Here is an 18110-nt window from a genome sequence, read left to right as displayed (position 1 = left end):
GCTTTTTCTCAATCCAGCTCTACCTAATCAGCCTTCTAACTAGAGTGATTTATTTTTTTTCTTAGAATCATTTAGTGAGTTTCTACACTATTATTTGTCAATATAATGGTGAATTTTTTATTTCTTTTTAAAAATATTTCAATGATTTTTTTCAGCTTTATTGAGACATAACTGACAAATAAAATTGTAAGATTACTTAAAGCGTACTATGTGATGATTTGATATACATATATATTGTGAAAGGGTCCTCCCCACTGAGTTAATTAACACATCTATCCATCACCTCACACATTTACCTTTTTTTTTTGATGAGAACATTTAGGTTCTATTTTCTTAGCAAATTTCATTTATACAATACAGTGTTCTAACCTATAGTCATCGTGACATATATACATTAAATCCTCAAACCTTATTCATCTTATAACTGAAAGTTTATGCCCTTTTACCAACCTCTCTCTATTCCTCCCAACCCTTGCAACCACTTTTCTGCTCTGTTTCCATGAGTTAAACTTTTTTCCCAGAGTCCACATACAAGTAATGCCATGCAGTATTTATCTTTCTCTGTCTGACTAATTTCACTCAGCATAATGCCCTCCAAGTTTGTCCATGTTGTCACAAATGACAGGATTTCCTTCCTTTTTAAGGATAAATGATAGTTACATGTGTACACACAAACACACACACACATAATATTAATTCTTCCAATCCATGAGCACAGAGTATCTTCCCAATTATTTGTCTTTTGAATTCTTTCATCAATGTCTCACAATTCTCAGTGTAGAGAATTAATATTGTTTAAGTGTCCATACAACCCAAAGTGCCCAAAATGTTCCACAGATTCAATGCAATCCCTATCAAAATCCCAATGACATTTTTCACAAAACTAGAAAAAACAATCCTGAAATGTGTAAGGACCCACAAAAGACCCCAAATAGCCAAAGCAATCTTTAGAAAGAAAAACAAAACTGGTAGCATCACACCTCCTAATTTCAAACTATATTACAAAGCTACAATAATCAAAACCATATGGTATTGGCAAACAAACAAAAAAGACACATAGATCAATGGAAGAGAATAGAGAGCCAGAAATAAACCCACACCTATATGGTCAATTAATTTATGACAAAAGAGCCAAGAATATAGAATGGGGAAAGGATAGTCTCTTCAATAAATTGTTCTGGGAAAACTGGATATCCACATGCAAAAAAATGAAGATCTCTATCTTATACCATACATAAAAATCAACTCAAATGGATTTAAGACTTGAACATAAGACCTAAAACAATAATAAAACAATAAAACTCCTAGAAGAAAACAGGCGGTAAGCTCCTTGACATCAATCTAGACAATGATATTTTTATTTTGGACTTAACACCTAAAGCAAAGGCAACAAAATCAAAAATAAACAAGTGGGACTACAAACTAAAAAGCTTCTGCAGAGCAAAGGAAACTATCAACAACCTACAGAAGACAACCTATAGAATGGGAGAAGATATTTGCAAAGGACATATCCAATAAGAGATTAATATCCAAAATATACAAGGAACTAAAACAATTCAATAGTAAAAACAAAAACAAATAACCCAATCAAAAAAATGGGCAGAGGAACTGAGTAGACACTTTTCCAAAGAAGACATTCAAACAGCCAACAGATACATGAAATGCAAATCAAAACCACAATGAAATATCACCTCACACCTGTTAGGGTGTCTATTATCAAAAGTCAAGAGAAAACAAACGCTGGTGAGGATGTGGAGAATATGGAACACTTGTACACAGTTGGTGGAAACATAAAGTGGTGCAGCCACTATGGAAAACAGTATAGAAGTTCCTCAAGGAATTAAAGATAGAACTACCATATGATCCAGCAATCCCACTTCTCAGTAGACGCCAAAGGAAGTTAAATCATTATCTTGGAGAGATATCTGAACTCTCACAACAGCCAAGATATGGAAACAACCCAAGTATCCATCAACAGATGAATAGATTTAAAAATGTGTGGTATATACAGTTGGCTCTCCGTATCCGCAGGTTCCGCATCTGCCATACAGAGGGTCAACTGTACTATGACATTTTATATAAGGGACTTGAGCATCTGGATTTTGATATCTGCAGGGAGTCCCATGGACACTGAGGGACAACTGTACATTCAATGGAAATTATTCAACCGTGAGAAAGAAGGAAATCCTGCCATTTGTAACAGCATGGATGGACCTTGAGGGCATTATGCTAAGTGAAATAAGTCAGACAGAGAAAGACAAATGCTGTATGATATCACTTATATTTAGAATCTAAAAAACGCTGAACTCACAGAAACAGAGTAGAAAAGTGGTTACTAGGGACTGGGGGTAGAGGAAATGAGAGAGATATTGGTCAGTAAGTACAAACTTCCAGTTATAAAATGACTAAGTTCTGGGGAATCTAATGTACAACATGGTGATTGTAGTTAATAATACTGTATTATACACTAAAGTTGCTAAGAGAATAGATCTTAAATGTCCTCACCACAAAAAAAGTAATGGTAATTATGTGATGTGATGAAAAGTTAGTTAACACTATGACAGTAATCATTTTGCAATATATATTGAATATATGTATCAAATCAACATTTTGTACACCTTAAACTTACACAATGTTATATGTCAGTTATATCTCAATAAAGCTTGAAAAAAATAAAATAAGAAGAAAAGGAAATAGATCACAGAAAGAGAAAGCTGAAAAGAAGGCTCAGGACCAGATTGAGGGTTCTGTAATCCCTCAACTTTAGTGAATTGTTCATGCTAATACAATTGCACCTAATGTAACCTAATCTGGGTGAACCCCACAGTACAGATTCTTTAGTACGTACTGCTTAGATAGGAGATTTGATCCATGGGGAAAAGCCAGTGAAGTAGAAATTGGAATTAGGCTCTTAACTGAGGAAATGAAAGTCTAGATGATCATTGAAATACCACTGGAGAAAGCTCTTCTGATTAAAACTACAGTGCTGGGCCAGCCACTCACATGGTTGGTTGTGTGGACTGTTCCCTCGGACTTAGATCACACAGGGCTGTGAGCAGATGACTATGGGGGAGGGGCACTGACCCATGTGCCTCTGAGGACCCAAGACTGTGATGTCCCAAATGAAGAGTGAATGGAGCAGGGGTGCTGGTTGAATGCTCCTCTCTCACATGTATAACAGTTGCTAGTAGTCTGAGACAAATGATGTAGACACCCAAATTTTAGGATGGAATGGAAAATGTGGCACCTAGAAACGATTATAGTTGTTCTCAGAGATGGCACTGTTCTTTCCCCCACACCGTGTCAATTTCCTCTTGCCTCAGGAATTCCTGAAGCCCTACTTTTCCCATTTCAAGTGTTTTCTGCCATCTCCCTAAGAGTGATTTGGGCAACGAAGACACATGGCCAATTGCCTTTCTATTAGGGATGCTCAATGTGCAGACATGAACATGCTGAAAATACCCAAATTCATGAAACCAAATTAGTGCGATCCCTGAGGAACATACGTGATCACCTTGCACGTTTGAGGAGATCATCCGTTTCCTCCTGCGAGTTTCTCTGCCTCCCTGCTCAGCCCCCAGTAGTTTCTCAGGGTAACTTAGAGGACCCTGCTTGGCCTGCACAATCTAGAAGAATTTTGTTGACCATGGTTTGGGCAGCAATGTCCCGGCACGAGTTCAAGTTCTCCAAAAGGGTAACTTTCATAAAGTTTTATTAGCTAAACCCTTGCCCAATATGAAGTTTGCTCCCAATCCGCATACTTTTTCTAAATCCCTTAACAGTGAACCAGATCCCATGAGCTGAACAACAAGCTAGGAGTGTTTAATTCACTTTGTTTTCTCCCTTAACATTCCATGGTTGGTGTACCATCAGAATCCCTGCAACATTTTGTTCTACCTACAATGTACAACCTGATAGGGTCTGGAAAATTTAGATGGGGTGAGGAGGATTCAGACAAATCAGATTCGCTGGGCGGGGAAGAGTCACTCTGTGAGCAACAACCATTGGCTTCCAGAGAATACCAGACCTCTCTAGAGAAAGGGAAAGGTCAGGTTCATATATTTCCTATCTTTCATATTGTAGTGCCTGGTACAATTCACTCCAATAGGGAGTATTCTCCTTTTAAGGCCCCTCAAGATACCCTGTACTAGGTGGATGCTGGTGTCTTAGTTTCATCTTCATAGTTCACATATCCATGGAAAACTGGTTAGATAAGAGAGAAGACCCATTTTTCCAAACTTCAAGTATGTCATTCCTGCAGTAGATCCAAGATCTGAGGGACAGAGATTAGATTAGCATTCCAGGCAGAAATAAGAGCATAAGCAAAGGCCCTGTGGCAGGAGAGGGCACAGACCGGAAAGAAAATCAAGGTGCTGGACCGCCAAGGCAGAGGAAGTATGGGGTGGAAGAGGCTGGGGCAGTAGTTAGAATCAGACTACACAGGGCCTTATAGGTCCTGTTAAAGATCTGGGTCTGAATCCTAAAAATAATGAGAAATTATTGAAATTTTAATAAAGCAGGAAGCAGATGAGCGGCCTGATCACATTGGCTGCATCTGTGGAGGAGCTCTGGCGTGGAGAACAGATTGGAGGGGCACTGGTGTGGAAGCAGCATTTCAGACGTGAGGCGCTGGCCGGTTGAACCACGGTGGTTCGGGGAAGCAGCAAGGAGTGAACAGATTCCAGCAACATCCTCGGGCAAAAGGGACAAGACGTGGTGACGGACCAAATGCGGGGAAGGAGGTGTCAGCAATGACCTTCCTGCCTTGGAAGCGCCCAGCGCTCAGCTCAGCTTTCCTCCTTCTCTGCTGCCTCTTCTGGAAGAGGCAGACCCCCCAGGGAAAAGCAGCGTCAAATGCTAAGTTGATCTTTTAGGTTTTCCTTTGCCTCCCGGATCTTAGCACTGTCCTTTTTCACTGCTTATTTTGGGTCTCTGAGGCCTCAGAAAGACTTTATATTTTGTCCTGTTTTTCTAGCTTTTCTCTGAGGGAGGCTTGGCCCGTCACTAGCTGAAATGGAAGAAACAGTGTCCAGTCGACCTCAGAGACTCTGATCTCTGCCCCGCCCCGTCCTGATCCCTCACAGGGTCACTGAGCTCTTGCAGTTGGGAGACCCAAGTTCTGGCCCAGACTCTACCACTGACTTTCCCTGTGACCTTGGACATGCCCCTTCCCACTCTGGGCCCCACTTTTCTCATGTGGTGTCTACCTCACATGCTTGTGGTGTGAGGTAGAATGTAAGTATATCAGGATGTTTGTTCAAGGTGATGTGACTTGTGGTCTCTAAGACCCACCTGAGAGCCATGTCCTGTAGTTTCTGCCACCAACTATGACCTTGGGCACCCAGGCAGATCAGCAGTCACTCTGCACAGTCTGATGTCCCTGGGGTCCCTCCCAACTTCACAGCAGCTAGCCTAGTTTTGCAGGGCCTGAAGCTTATGTAATTTGGTAGACCCTCTTAAAAAAGAATACCATAGAACAAACACAAAATCAGTTATAAGTGAATATACTTTTTAGAGTGGAAAAAGAAATGTTAATGAATTCAAATTTAAGAGCTAATAAACACCTATATTAGTCAGGGTCCAGGCTGGAGGCAGAATACACAAAGTAACTGGAATGTAAGAAATGTTTAATACAAAGAATTATTCATTGGTTAAAAAAAAAAAGATTTATTGGTAACAGTGGATTAACTTAAAGGGTAAACAGAACTCTAGAGGATATAGGACTAGTAGATAAACGGAGCAACCATAAACTATAGGACTGAAAGTACCCAAGGAAGGAACAAATTTGGAAGAGCTCCCCACCCTCCCATCCCCCAGGGCTGAGATTCAGACCTTGATGGAGAGGGTATGGCTGTGGCCCAGTGGACGTGCAGAAGTTCGTTGAGGTGTCTCAGGCCAGGTCTGACAAGCAGTAAGCCACCTGCTAGGCTGTGGACTAAACTTACTCAGGAGCTCCCTTCTGGGGTGCAAGCAGAACTTGCTGAAAAGCTTCTGCAGGGGAAACGCACTGGAAAGTTGCCCATCAGGCGAGATTTGTTGGCAATCCTCCAGCTGGGTGCCTGGGAGATGTGCCAGGAGCTGGCTGTGGTGCTGGCAGTAACTGCTGAAGCCACCCGTTGGGGTGGCCCTGAAACTTGCATGGGGATAAGCACCATGGGGTGTGGCCAAAAGCCCCAGAAGCCAGAAGAGAAGCAGGAAAATCCAGAAGAAAGAAGAGAAGCGTCTTTGTCCTCCAGTGTCCCTTCAGCACCCTCCTCCGGCAAAGCTTGATATGATGCCAGCAGGCAGTGGGGAAATGGTTACATGGCTCAGCCCAGTATCACAAAGCGGAGCAAAGAAGGGTGGGTAGGAACTGAGAAGCCATAAAGTGATGGCTGGCACAATCCAGGAAAATGACCTATTTCATCACCATCATCATCACCCATTAATTGCTCGACATAACCTTATTATACATTTTTCTTACCCTTTCTGGCTTCATACTTTTGACTTTGAATACTTACTCATATGACACTTATTTTGTGACACTGTTTTCTACAGCAAGACTAGAAAAGTAATCCAGTATTTCTTCTAGCATGCTTGATGGAAATCTATTTTTTTAGTATTGATAGTTCAGAAAGAGTAGCCTCCACCTTCAAAGGCTTTTGTTAAAGTCCCTTCTGTAACTGCACTGCTGGTCTCTTCAATAGCTTGGAGTGAGGGCCTAGGGTGCTACTGGCTGTTGAGTGGGGGACACGGGGGTGGCTTCCCAGCAGGGAAGGAGGAAGGGACAGGGCACATGTAGAGGACGGACACCCAGCTCGAGCAGCGCAGCCGAGCAGAGGTGTGCTGGGGTGGCTGCTTTCTCCACTTAGTCCTGGAGGGGAACCTGCTGAGCCTGGGAAGGGACCCCCAACAAGCTAGAGTCTTTGAGGCTTAAGCTTCACTAATTTGACCATCAGTCCACTTCTGCCACTACAGAATAGCACAACTGACTTCCTACCTGTCCTCGGAGGACTTTGGGTGGTTTCTGAAATTCTGCTTTAACCTCAAATGTTGTGGACATTATTCAAAGGCCATTACTCTTATGGAAGAGTTTTAGAAACCAGGCAGCCTCTTGGGATAAATGTCCAGATCCCTCCCAAGGGGTTATTTTAGAAGCAGCAGCGGTCACGGCAACTCTAGCCAGTTATTTTTTTAAGGACAGTTATCATGAGTACTAAGGCATAGCAAGTAGAGTTATTTTTATCTTCTTTTATCAACTAAATCACTTCTTTCAAACATGAACTAACTTTTGAAACAGGGATGGCTGTGGTCAGAATCAATATTTCCCCCAAGACAAGCCTACTTCAGAGAACAGTGCATCTCCTCCAGTTTTACTGAGATCTAACAATCCCAGACAGGACGCACGCAGGAGGACGACTAATGATTTTCCAGTTCCGGTCCCGCCCCTCCCTCTCCAACACCCCTCCGTCCAACCTATATTCTGGGCCACTCTTTCTTGGATGGAAAACTAGAAAGATTTGACATGTTGTTAACTATATTCTTGTTCATGGTTTTTACCCCAGATTTCTATACATTCCTGAGTAGAAAAAAATACAGGCACTGGAAAGTTTAAGGCTAATTTTTCCCAAAGGTTATTCTTAGTGTGGGCTAGAGGATAGGGAGGTGGATGAGGGGAGAGCATTTATCCCATGAGGAGGGAAATTGAGGCCCCAGAGAGGCTTACTTGCTTCAGCCATGTCTGCCCTCCATCTGGTATTCTTAGATGCCAGCTACACCGATCTCCCTAACCTTCTCTGCCACCTTATTTATATTCATCTCTATCACAAGAGAAAACTCAACTATCACTCAATATCCAGAAGCAATAATTTTTTTTTTTTTGCGGTACGCGGGCCTCTCACTGTTGTGGCCTCTCCCGTTGCAAAGCACGGGCTCCAGATGCGCAGGCTCAGCGGCCATGGCTCACGGGCCTAGCCGCTCCGCGGCATGTGGGATCTTCCCGCACCGGGGCACGAACCCGTGACCCCTGCATCGGCAGGCGGACTCTCAACCGCTGCGCCACCAGGGAAGCCCAATTGTATGGTTTTTTAAATGAGCCAAATAAAAAGATAGATGACAGATAGAAAATATTTGCAACTTATATCACAAAAAATGAACTTCAATACCTAATATAGCCAGACCCTAAAAATTCTACATACCAACATTATCCAAGTAGAAATACAGTAAGAACAAAAGATACTATTTGTAGCAGCCACTGAACCTTTGGAGTGCCAGAGAAAGGCTGGGGTGTAGGAACGGGTGGGAAAAATCTGTCTCCAAAATTCATATGTTGAAGTCCTAACCCCCAGTACCTCAGAATGCGACTGTGTTTGGAGATAGGGTCTTTAAAGAGGTAACTGGGTTATAATGAAGTCATGGGGGTGGGTCCTGATCCAATATGACTGGTGTCCTTATAAGAAGAGGAAATTTGGACACAGGCATTGCACAAAAGGAAGACACAGGGAGAAGACAGCCACCGACAAAGCAAGGAGAGAGGCCTGAGAAGAAATCAACCCTGCCGATACCGTGATCTTGGATTTTCAACCTCCAGGACTGTGAGAAAATAAATTCCTGTTGTTTAAGCCCCTAGTCTATGGTACTTTGTTATAGCAGCCCTAGCAAACTAATAGAGCCCTGAAGCAGCTCTGTTTGTGCTCAGAGAATCACAGAAGATTCTCTCACTTTCTGTCTTCAGGATGCTCCCAATTGTTGGCTTTCTTCTTTCAGCCCAGCTTCCTGAAACATAGCTACTGAAGGTTTGGTGCCCCAGGGAAGGGCTCCGACTGGTCCAACAGGAGTCAAGTCTCCATCCATAGACCAATCACTTGAGGCCAGGAGGGTGGTATAGAATGATTGGTTCAGGCAGTCTCAATTGATCAAAGGTTCTGCCTGCCACTGCCACTGGTCTTGCTAATTTAAAGCAAGCCAGACTTCCTATCTGAAGCTCCCCACTCCCTGACCTTCCAAAGTATCGCCCTGAGGAGAGCCACTTGCATGACAGATGAGGTAGACTTGAACCAGTGGCCTCTGAAAATCCAGAAGGACCCTGGACCCTCTTTTAAAACATACATGTTCCCGGTAGCAGTTACATGTTGAATTAATTGTTATGCTATTAATTTCTTGGTTGCTTCCTTTCTTTTTCTTTGTAGACGAATTGAGCAGAGAGTCCTAGATATTGTGGAAAAGTTCAAACAATAGTTCTGAGAGGGAAGTGAGGGGAAAGAAACAAGTTTCATGGACTTAAAACTTTTGCTGGGGCAGCCTCTGCCCTTTGAGTTCTAAGAACTCTTCGTGTGAGATGTAGAGTCCACCTAAATATGTGGACTTCTCATTTAGATGATACCTAATCTAGGGGGTCTTAGATCAGTAAACAGAACTGACGGGTTCTCTGAAACTATTTATCTCTTAAGGTACCATAATCTCACTGTGTACCCCAAAAGAGAAAGTCAAAGAAACCTCACAGAATTCCAGCTTCTAGGTTCCACCATCAATTGAAAATTGTGTACAAAAGCCCTATCTTCCCTGGGTCACTGGCTTTTAGAAGTTTCTCAACTTCAAAGGTTTACTTGTAACAAGTAGCAGCCAAACCTCATGCTGTCTAGTCACCCACTAGGATGGAGTCGTGGGAAGAGGACTGGGAATGGATCAAGACGACGACGACAGGTGGTTGGACTTTCCTGGTGGTCCAGTGCTTAAGACTCCATGCTCCCAATGCAAGGGGCATGGGTTCAATCCCTGGTCAGGGAAGATCCCGCATGCCACGTGGCATGGCCAAAATAATTGAAAATTTAAAAAAAATTTTAATTAAAAAAAAAAGACAAGAGGTGGTCAAGTTCCAGGAGAGCAACAGGACAGGTGATGGTGAAGCAGGGGGTGGGGGTTGGGGGGAGGGGGGTAGGCAGGGAGTTGGGTCAAAGGAACCAAGGCTAAGAATTTGAGGAACAATGGGCAGATACCCAAAGTACAAAATCTGGACCATAAGACTGGGCCAATGTCTAGGCAAGGAACTTGGGTAACAGGCCTGGGGCCGCAGCAGCAAGTCTGTCTGAGGATCCTGGATAGAGGCTGCTATGCCAGAGACTCCCTTCTGCATATGGCCCTGGCCAGGTTGGGTGCCAATGGGATTTGGTAGTGTTTATTAAAATGTTTCCATGGTCCCCCATCTGCCTCTGAATCTCCTGGTTGGCTTATTCAAAATACAAATTACTTAGCTTCCCCTCATCCAGAGCCACCTCTTCCTACCAGATCAACCATAGGGCCAGTACTGAAGAAAGAGCCTTTTCATAACTCCCCACCATTATTTTTATGTACTTTAATTTTTAGAACTTTACTGAAGTAGAGATCTGTGCCTTCAGAGAGGGGTAAATAGACATGACTAGATGGAAAGGTATTCTTGATACTGGAACAGCAGTCAGAAGCACTATTTCCCCAACTTAGTAGGTCTGGAAAGTTTGGCCCATGAGCCCCTGTCTCATCACCTCACCTTGACACTTCCAAGCTCCCCATTCCTACTGTCCCTACTCGAAAGCTCAGTATGACTCCCATATCCCAGAATGACAGACTTGAGACAGGAAGTCCTCAGGCTCCCCTCCTCCAATGGGTAGGGACTTAAAATAAGGTCACTGCTCCTGGCAGACTGGCTCAGGACAAGGCATTCCCACCAACCTTGGCTCTACCTCCAATATGAGACCCAGCTCACAGGGTGGGCTGCTTTGACTCCCATTTTTTAGTGTGTCTCTGCTAGTGCTTTGGGGAACTGAGGCTCTGGCCCTAATTGCTGACTGTTGGGTTTCATTTTGCCTCCACCATTTCCGGAGACTCTGCTTTGTGCCTGGTTGTATATGCCCTTCAGACTCCATCCAATCAGCCCCATCCCAAGTGTCTGTCTAGTTCCAAACCTAACACATGGTAAATGCTATGAGAGGTAGCATGGATCTAAGGTGAAACCACAAGACCACAGGTCTGTCTTGGTTCTGCTGTCACCCTTGGGAAGCCCTGGGTCAATCAGTTCCCATTAGAATACACGGACAGCTGTGTAACTTTAGACCACCAGTCCATGAATCCAGATAACTGAGACAACAACTGTCAACCCCCAAATCTAAGATATTCCTGTGGGTGATCTATAGGACCTGTATGCAACAATGAATCAGCTCCCTCTCTGCTTCACTTTGATACCCCAAACAAAGCCTCACTCAGAGGTTCATTAAACTGCCATATTGAAACTTTAGAACCAGCCATATGAAAAAAAAAAAAATCACTCCAGTTGCAAACATTAAGCTTTTGAAGGAGACCAAATACACACTTACTCAATACAGCCAGGTCTCAGCTTCCCCATCTGTAAAACTAGGCTCAGTCCCCAGATCCCTCAGGATGACCAGCAGCTCCCAATGCCAGGAAAGTGCTTCAACAACATCAGGTGAGCTGTACAAATGAGAGGTAATTTGACAAGTCAGCCAGCACGGAGCAGCCAGTCAAGTCAATGCAAAGTGCTCTAATGCACTTAAAAGCCCAGAAGCAAGCCCAGGCTGAGTAATAATGGCCTAAACACCACCAGGGATTTCCCCAGGTCTAATTTCCAGGCCTGATGGCCATGGTGTTCCATCTCCATTGGGCTAATTAAGGCACAGGAGACAGAATCTGACAGAGAAGCTCACCCTGGCCTTGGTCTAGATTTATGGAGAAGAGAAGTTGCCAAGAAGGTAAATTAGACATCAACAGGGCTTCCCCCAGGATGCTGAGGTCTCAGGAGCATTAAGGCTGTGAGATTTAAAGTGAATACAGATCAGGGCTATGCAGAGAGACCAGGAGGTGTGGGAGTTAGAGCAAGATCTCTTCCATTTGCTAACCATGTGGTGCTGGTGTACTCCACTATTCCAGTCCTTCACTTCTTCATCTATAAACTATAGCTAACGTTATCTATCCCAAAAGGTTGTTGTAAGAAATGAAACATATGTAAAATGGCAGTATTGGGCCTGGCACAGAATGAGTGCCCAGTAAATAGTAGCTATTTTTATATTATGTTATAGTTGTCATGTTTTCTGCTATAGTGAAATATTCACACAAGACCTGAGAAGTGAAAGACTATTTATCTTTCAGACCCAAAGACCCAGCCGAGCCCTGATTGGGACATATGTTCCTTTGGGGAAGATATGTTTACATGGGATGTATCTGCCTAAGGGGGCTACTTTTTCCTCTCAGCTTCTTCGAATACCAGTCACTTTAGCCAAATTTATACAATTTATCTCTCCCGCAGAATTCCTTAATCTTAGCTTGAGATGCTCCCCCCTCCCATTTCTAACCCCTTTCCCACCAGTGCCATGAGCCACATTGGACCATCATACCTGTTCTCCCAACATCATACCTATGGACCACCATAGCCTGTTCTCCCAACAAGTACAGAGGAATCCATACCTCTCTCCTAGTCATTCTTATCACTAACTTTCCAAAATCAGTTTATCTACATAATATCCCTGATTCTGAGCCAGGAAGGTAGGTGCTAGCCGTTAAAATTCTCAGCTCAATGGAGGAAGAGTAAAGAAATTTCTATTGAGTAGAGCTGTCCAACATATATACATATACATATATGCACACATACTTTGTGAGAGAGAAATTCAAAGGGCCAAAGTCTAAATCAAAGTCCACCAAGTTCAAACATTAGAAGACACATTATTATTAAGAGTTTACTTCTCCCCAAAATTAATCTGTAGATTAATTCCAATCAAATTCCCAAAGGATATTTTTTGTTGAAATAGATGAGTTAATTATAAATTATATGTGGCAATGCAAAGGACCTAGAGCAGTCAAAGGAATCTTGAAACAGAACGAAGCTTAAGGACACACACTACCTGATTTCAAAATGTACTATTAAAGCCACAGTAATCAGAAGAATGTGGTATTAATGTAGAACAGATAAATAGGTTAATGGCAGAGAATGGAGTCCTGAAATAGGCCCACACATATAAAGACAATTGATTTGCAATGAAGGCACCAAGGCAATTCAATGGAGGAAAAGAAATTCTTTCAATAAGTAGGAGCTGAAACAATTAGATAAACATGTGGGAAAAAAATGAACCTTGACTCCTGTTGCACACCACACACAAAAATTAATTTGAGATGGATTATTGATTTAAACATAAAAGCTAAGACTACAAATTTTCTAGGATAAAAACCCAGGAGAATAGGCAGATATTCCTTATAAAAGACACATAAGAAATAAGAATTTTCTTATACAAGAAATTTTTGATAAACTGGATGGCCTCAAAATCAAAATATTCTGCTTATCAAAAGACACCATTGAGAAAATTAAACGGAGAACCACCTGCTGGGGGAAAATAATCACAATACATATATATCTGAAGAAAGACTTGTATTTAGAATATATAAGGGACTCCTACAAATCTACATCAAAAGACAAACAGTGCAAGTAAACATGGGCAAGAGACTTTGAACAGATATTTCACAAAAGAAGGTATACAAATGACCAATAAGCCCATGAAAAGATGCTCAGCATCATTTGTCATCAGGGAAATGCAAGTTAAAACCATTATGAGATACCATCTCACATCCACTAGAAAGGTTATAATTAAAACAATTTACAACACCAAGTACTGACAAGAATGTGGAACAACTGGAACTCTCATATACTGTTGGTATGGACTAATTTGCTGGTACACAATTACTTTGAAAATGGTTTGGCAGTTTCTTATAAAGTTAAATATACAACCATCCTATGACCTGCTAGGTATTTACTTAAGAAAAATGAAAACTTTTTTCCTAAAAGAGACATATAAGAATGTTTATAACAACTTTATTCATAATAGTCAAAAACAACCAAGTGTCCGTCAATAGGAGAATGAATAGACAATAGTAAAATATTCACATAATGAACTACTTTTTAGCAATAAAAATATAACAACTGATACATGCAACAACATGTATGAATGAATCAATGTACATACATGAATTTGAGATTCACGGATGAATCTCAAAAATATTATGTTTCATAAAAGAAGCCAGACAAAGAAGAGAACATACTGTATATTCCATTTATATGAAGTTCAAGGATAGGTAAAATGAATTTGTGGTCATAGAATTCAGAACAGTAGTTACCCATGGGGGATAGGATTTACTAAAAGGGGGCATGAAGGAACTTCCTGGGCTGATGGAAATAGTTTATGAATTGATTATAATGGTAGTTACATAATCACTGATCAAACTTCATCAGACCATATACTTAAGATCTATGCATTTTACTGTATGTAAATTTTACCTAAAAAAAAGAAAAAGACCTTTAAACACACATTTCATTCTAGTTAGTCGGTTTGCTTTTTCACAGTGGGATGTTAGTAATTCAGAAGCTGGAGCTAATGAGTGAATTCATTGAGGATAATGAAAGCCAAGTTTCTCACTCTTGAAGAAGAGCGTTACGAAATATGGAAACAGGAAGACTACAATAAACCTTGGAGTGTTAGATTGGAATAGAGGAATCAGAATGAATGGTTTATAATATAAGGTTTTTATTTAGAGATTGATATATTTCCTAGCCCTGAAAGCTGGGAGGGGCTCGAAGCAATGACTCCAGTAGCAATGAACACACCCAGTGCCCAGATTTGATTTCTAAATACTATTCTTCTCTAAAAGGAGAATGGCTCCTTGAAGAAAGCGTTGATTCCAGGAATGGGGCAGGGATAGTACAGTATGAATCTGAAACATCTCATCCCACCAGAAAATATGGATGTGTTAAAAAAAAAATGGTGGGAGCATGTCTGAAGGACACAGGAGCCTACCTGACAAGGCTCCCACTGGCTGAACCTTAAACAATTTGGGAGTCCAATTAAATAATCATGAGGAAACAATTTGAGCATCAAATTGGGTGAATCCTAACCCACGGAATAAAATAAAGAATCCACAAATCCATTCTGACATAAATAAATATATGCTGACAACTCTTCCTTATGCATAGAAGAAATAATAAATGGAAGAATAATAGTTTTTAAATTATCAGTGAAAGCTAGAATTAGTGGGTGAAAGTTTGATGAGTAACAGGGTGTTTACATAATCTCAAAGTATCTCCCGTAACTACAAAGGGGATGATAGAACTTTACAGAGAAGAAACTTGGTGGACACCTTCTTAACCAAGTGATCAAAGTTAACATCACCAAAATTATGACAAACTGACAACAAGTCCCTCCTAATATGATACATAAACAATAACACAACATCACTCCTGGGGCACATCTGCCAAAAATTAAAAATTTAAAGCTAATCAGAGGAAACACCAAAGTAACCCAAATCAAGGGACATGCTATCAAATAACTGACCTGTAGTCTTCAAAAATGTCGAAATCATGAAAGGAAAACAAGCTCTAGGAACCGTTCCAGACTTAAGAGACTAACAATTCATGACGACTAAATGCAATGAATAATTCTGGATTGGATTCTGAACCAGAAAAGAATAGCTATAAAAAGGAACGAAATTGGGTCATTTGTAGAAACATGGATGCATCTAGAGACTGTCATAGAGAGTGAAGTAAGTCAGAAAGAGAAAAACAAATATCGTATATTAACGCATATATGTGGAATCTAGAAAATGGTACAGATGAACCGGTTTGCAGGGCAGAAATTGAGACACACATGTAGATAACAAACGTATGGACACCAAGGGGGGAAAATGGCGGGGGAGGGGGTGGTGTGATGAATTGGGAGATTGGGATTGACATGTATACACTGATGTGTATAAAATGGATGACTAATAAGAACTTGCTGTAAAAATTAATAAATAAAATAAAGTTGAAAAAAAAAAAGAAAGAAAGACAACCTGGTCCTGGGCAGGGGGCATGGACACCCACGTGCTTCTCTGGACGAAGCACTACAAGGAGATACCACCACATGCCTGTTGGAACATCTAAAATTAAAAAGACTGATTGTGTCAAGTGTTTGTGAAGATGTGGAGGAACTTGAACTCATATACTGTTGGTGGAAATGTAAAATGGTACAACTATTTTGGAAAACAATTTTTCATTTCTTGAAAAATGAAACAAACACCTATACCATATGACTAGTCATTCCACTCCTAGGTATTTACCCAAGAGAAATGAAAGCATTCAATACGTGTACATGAATATTCATAGCAGCTTTATTTGTAATCACCCCAAACTGGAAACAACTCAAGTATCTATCAACAGATAAATGAATAAAAATGTAGCATATCCAAAAAAAAAAAAAAAAAAGAATAGCTAAAAAGGACACAATTGGAACAACTGACAAAACTGAATATGGACCATGGGTTGACAGAGAGTATTGTATCAGTGTTAAACTTCCCAGTTGAGATCCTTGTACCGTGATTATGTAAGAGAATGTCCTGGTTCTTAGGAATACAGACTCAAGTATTTAGGGATAAGGGGGGCTGTCTTAGCCAGTTTGGGCTGCTATAACAGACAACTGTAGACTGGGTGGCTTATAGACAACAGAAATTTATTTCTCACAGTTCCGGAGGCTAGCAAGTCCAAGATCAAGGTGCCAGCAGATCTGGTGTCTGGTGGGGACTCCCTGGTTCACAGATGGCCGTGTTCTCACTGTGTCCTCACATGACAGAAGGAACAAGGGAACTCTCTGGGATCTCTTTTATTTAAGAGCACTAAGCTTATTCAGGAGGGCTCTACCCTCATGACCTAATCACCTCTGAAAGGCCCCATCTCCAAATGCCATCACATTGGGGATTAGGTTTCAATGTATGAACTTGGGAGCGGGACACAAATATTCAGTCTATCACAGGGTCCAATGTCTGCTACTTACTCTCAGGTGGTTCAAATAATAACGATAATATGCACTTATATATGATATATAGGTATGTGTATGTGTGTATGTGTACAGAGAGAGATTGATAAGAAGCAAGTGGGAGAAAATATGCAAACAGTTGGTGAATCTAGATAAAGGGTATACAGAAGTCCTTTGTATTGTTTTTGCAACTTTTCTAAAAGTTTGAAATTACTAGATCAAAATTAAGTTTTATGCATTAGTTATTTTGACTCTGTATTCTTTTTAAATATAGCAAGAATGAAGGTATTTTTATTCCTTTCCCAGACCTCAAAACTCATGGAAAAAAATAGAAGATGTGATCACTGATGAGGTGAAGCTGTCCAAATCTGAAATCTGGATGGAGACAAGAGATCAGGCTGAGAGCCAACACATGCTTCTCCAGCTGGGTGTCTAGGGAAGAAGAATCTGAGAGAAAATTGATAGTGCAGGACCTTTATCAGGGACTGCTCTTAAATCAATACCTCTGGAAGAAAGGGCATGGAAGCAGGATTGGACAGAGAAAGGAAAAGAATTGTAATGCTATCTTGATAAGAGCCTCAGTCCTTCCCCTGGGGAATCTCTGGAGCTGGGATGGCTCTTGGGAAATGCCCCTGGTTTAGACGAGGGGGCTGAACCTTTATATCCCTGCGTGAACCAGTCATGGGATGACAGCAAAGGAAGGAGAGGGAACCCAAGAGAAGTTACAGAAAAGGGGAGAGTGGATATAACATGATCTCAAGGGAGACCCGATTCAAATCAGGTGTGAGGATAGACTTAGAAAGATGTAGATATGCTTCTTCTGGACTAAGCAGGAAAGTGAAGATAAATCACTTTTAAACAGTAAGCAGGTAAATCAGCTTATTCATGGACATCTAAAGACCTAAGATATGTTTGAATTGAGATAAAATTATGCGCTGTTCCCAATCCCAGTTTATTTTATGATTTATGAACATAGATGAGTTTCTTTCATGTGCTGCAGAAGATACAATAAAAAGCTAGAGGTGATACTGGGCAGACCCCCTGGCATTTGTTGGTGGAAATGTGGGCTTGTCACAAGTCCAAGCTGGGCTCCTGGTCCAAACACCAAAAAGAATGAGCCTTTCCAACATCATGGTGCTGTGCAACTTGTCTTGGAATCTGGACAATGCAGTAGCCCAGCTCTTGTAGCATTCCCATGTGCCTTTGAACCTGGATCCAAGAGATTTGTAGCAGCCCACATGGACTGACAACAACATTCCTTATGTTTTATTAATAAATTTTTCTCGATTACTTTACGGTATATGCAAGATTCTCAAA

General features: G+C 41.3%; 1 protein-coding gene across 3 annotated transcripts in view; it reads right to left on the bottom strand.

Annotated features, from left to right (window-relative positions):
• The window catches only part of SH3GL3 (SH3 domain containing GRB2 like 3, endophilin A3), a 283463-nt gene that overhangs the window by 162018 nt on the left and 103335 nt on the right, over nucleotides 1–18110 (bottom strand). For all 3 annotated transcript variants that reach the window (XM_067698412.1, XM_067698402.1, XM_067698392.1), the window contains exon 3: nucleotides 11325–11439. The gene's annotated coding sequence lies outside the window, so the exon portion shown is untranslated. The remainder of the gene's footprint in view (nucleotides 1–11324; nucleotides 11440–18110) is intronic.

The sequence above is a fragment of the Pseudorca crassidens genome, chromosome 1 (genome assembly GCF_039906515.1).
Source record: "Pseudorca crassidens isolate mPseCra1 chromosome 1, mPseCra1.hap1, whole genome shotgun sequence".
NCBI lineage: Eukaryota > Metazoa > Chordata > Mammalia > Artiodactyla > Delphinidae > Pseudorca > Pseudorca crassidens.
This window is presented reverse-complemented; position numbering and strand designations above follow the sequence as displayed.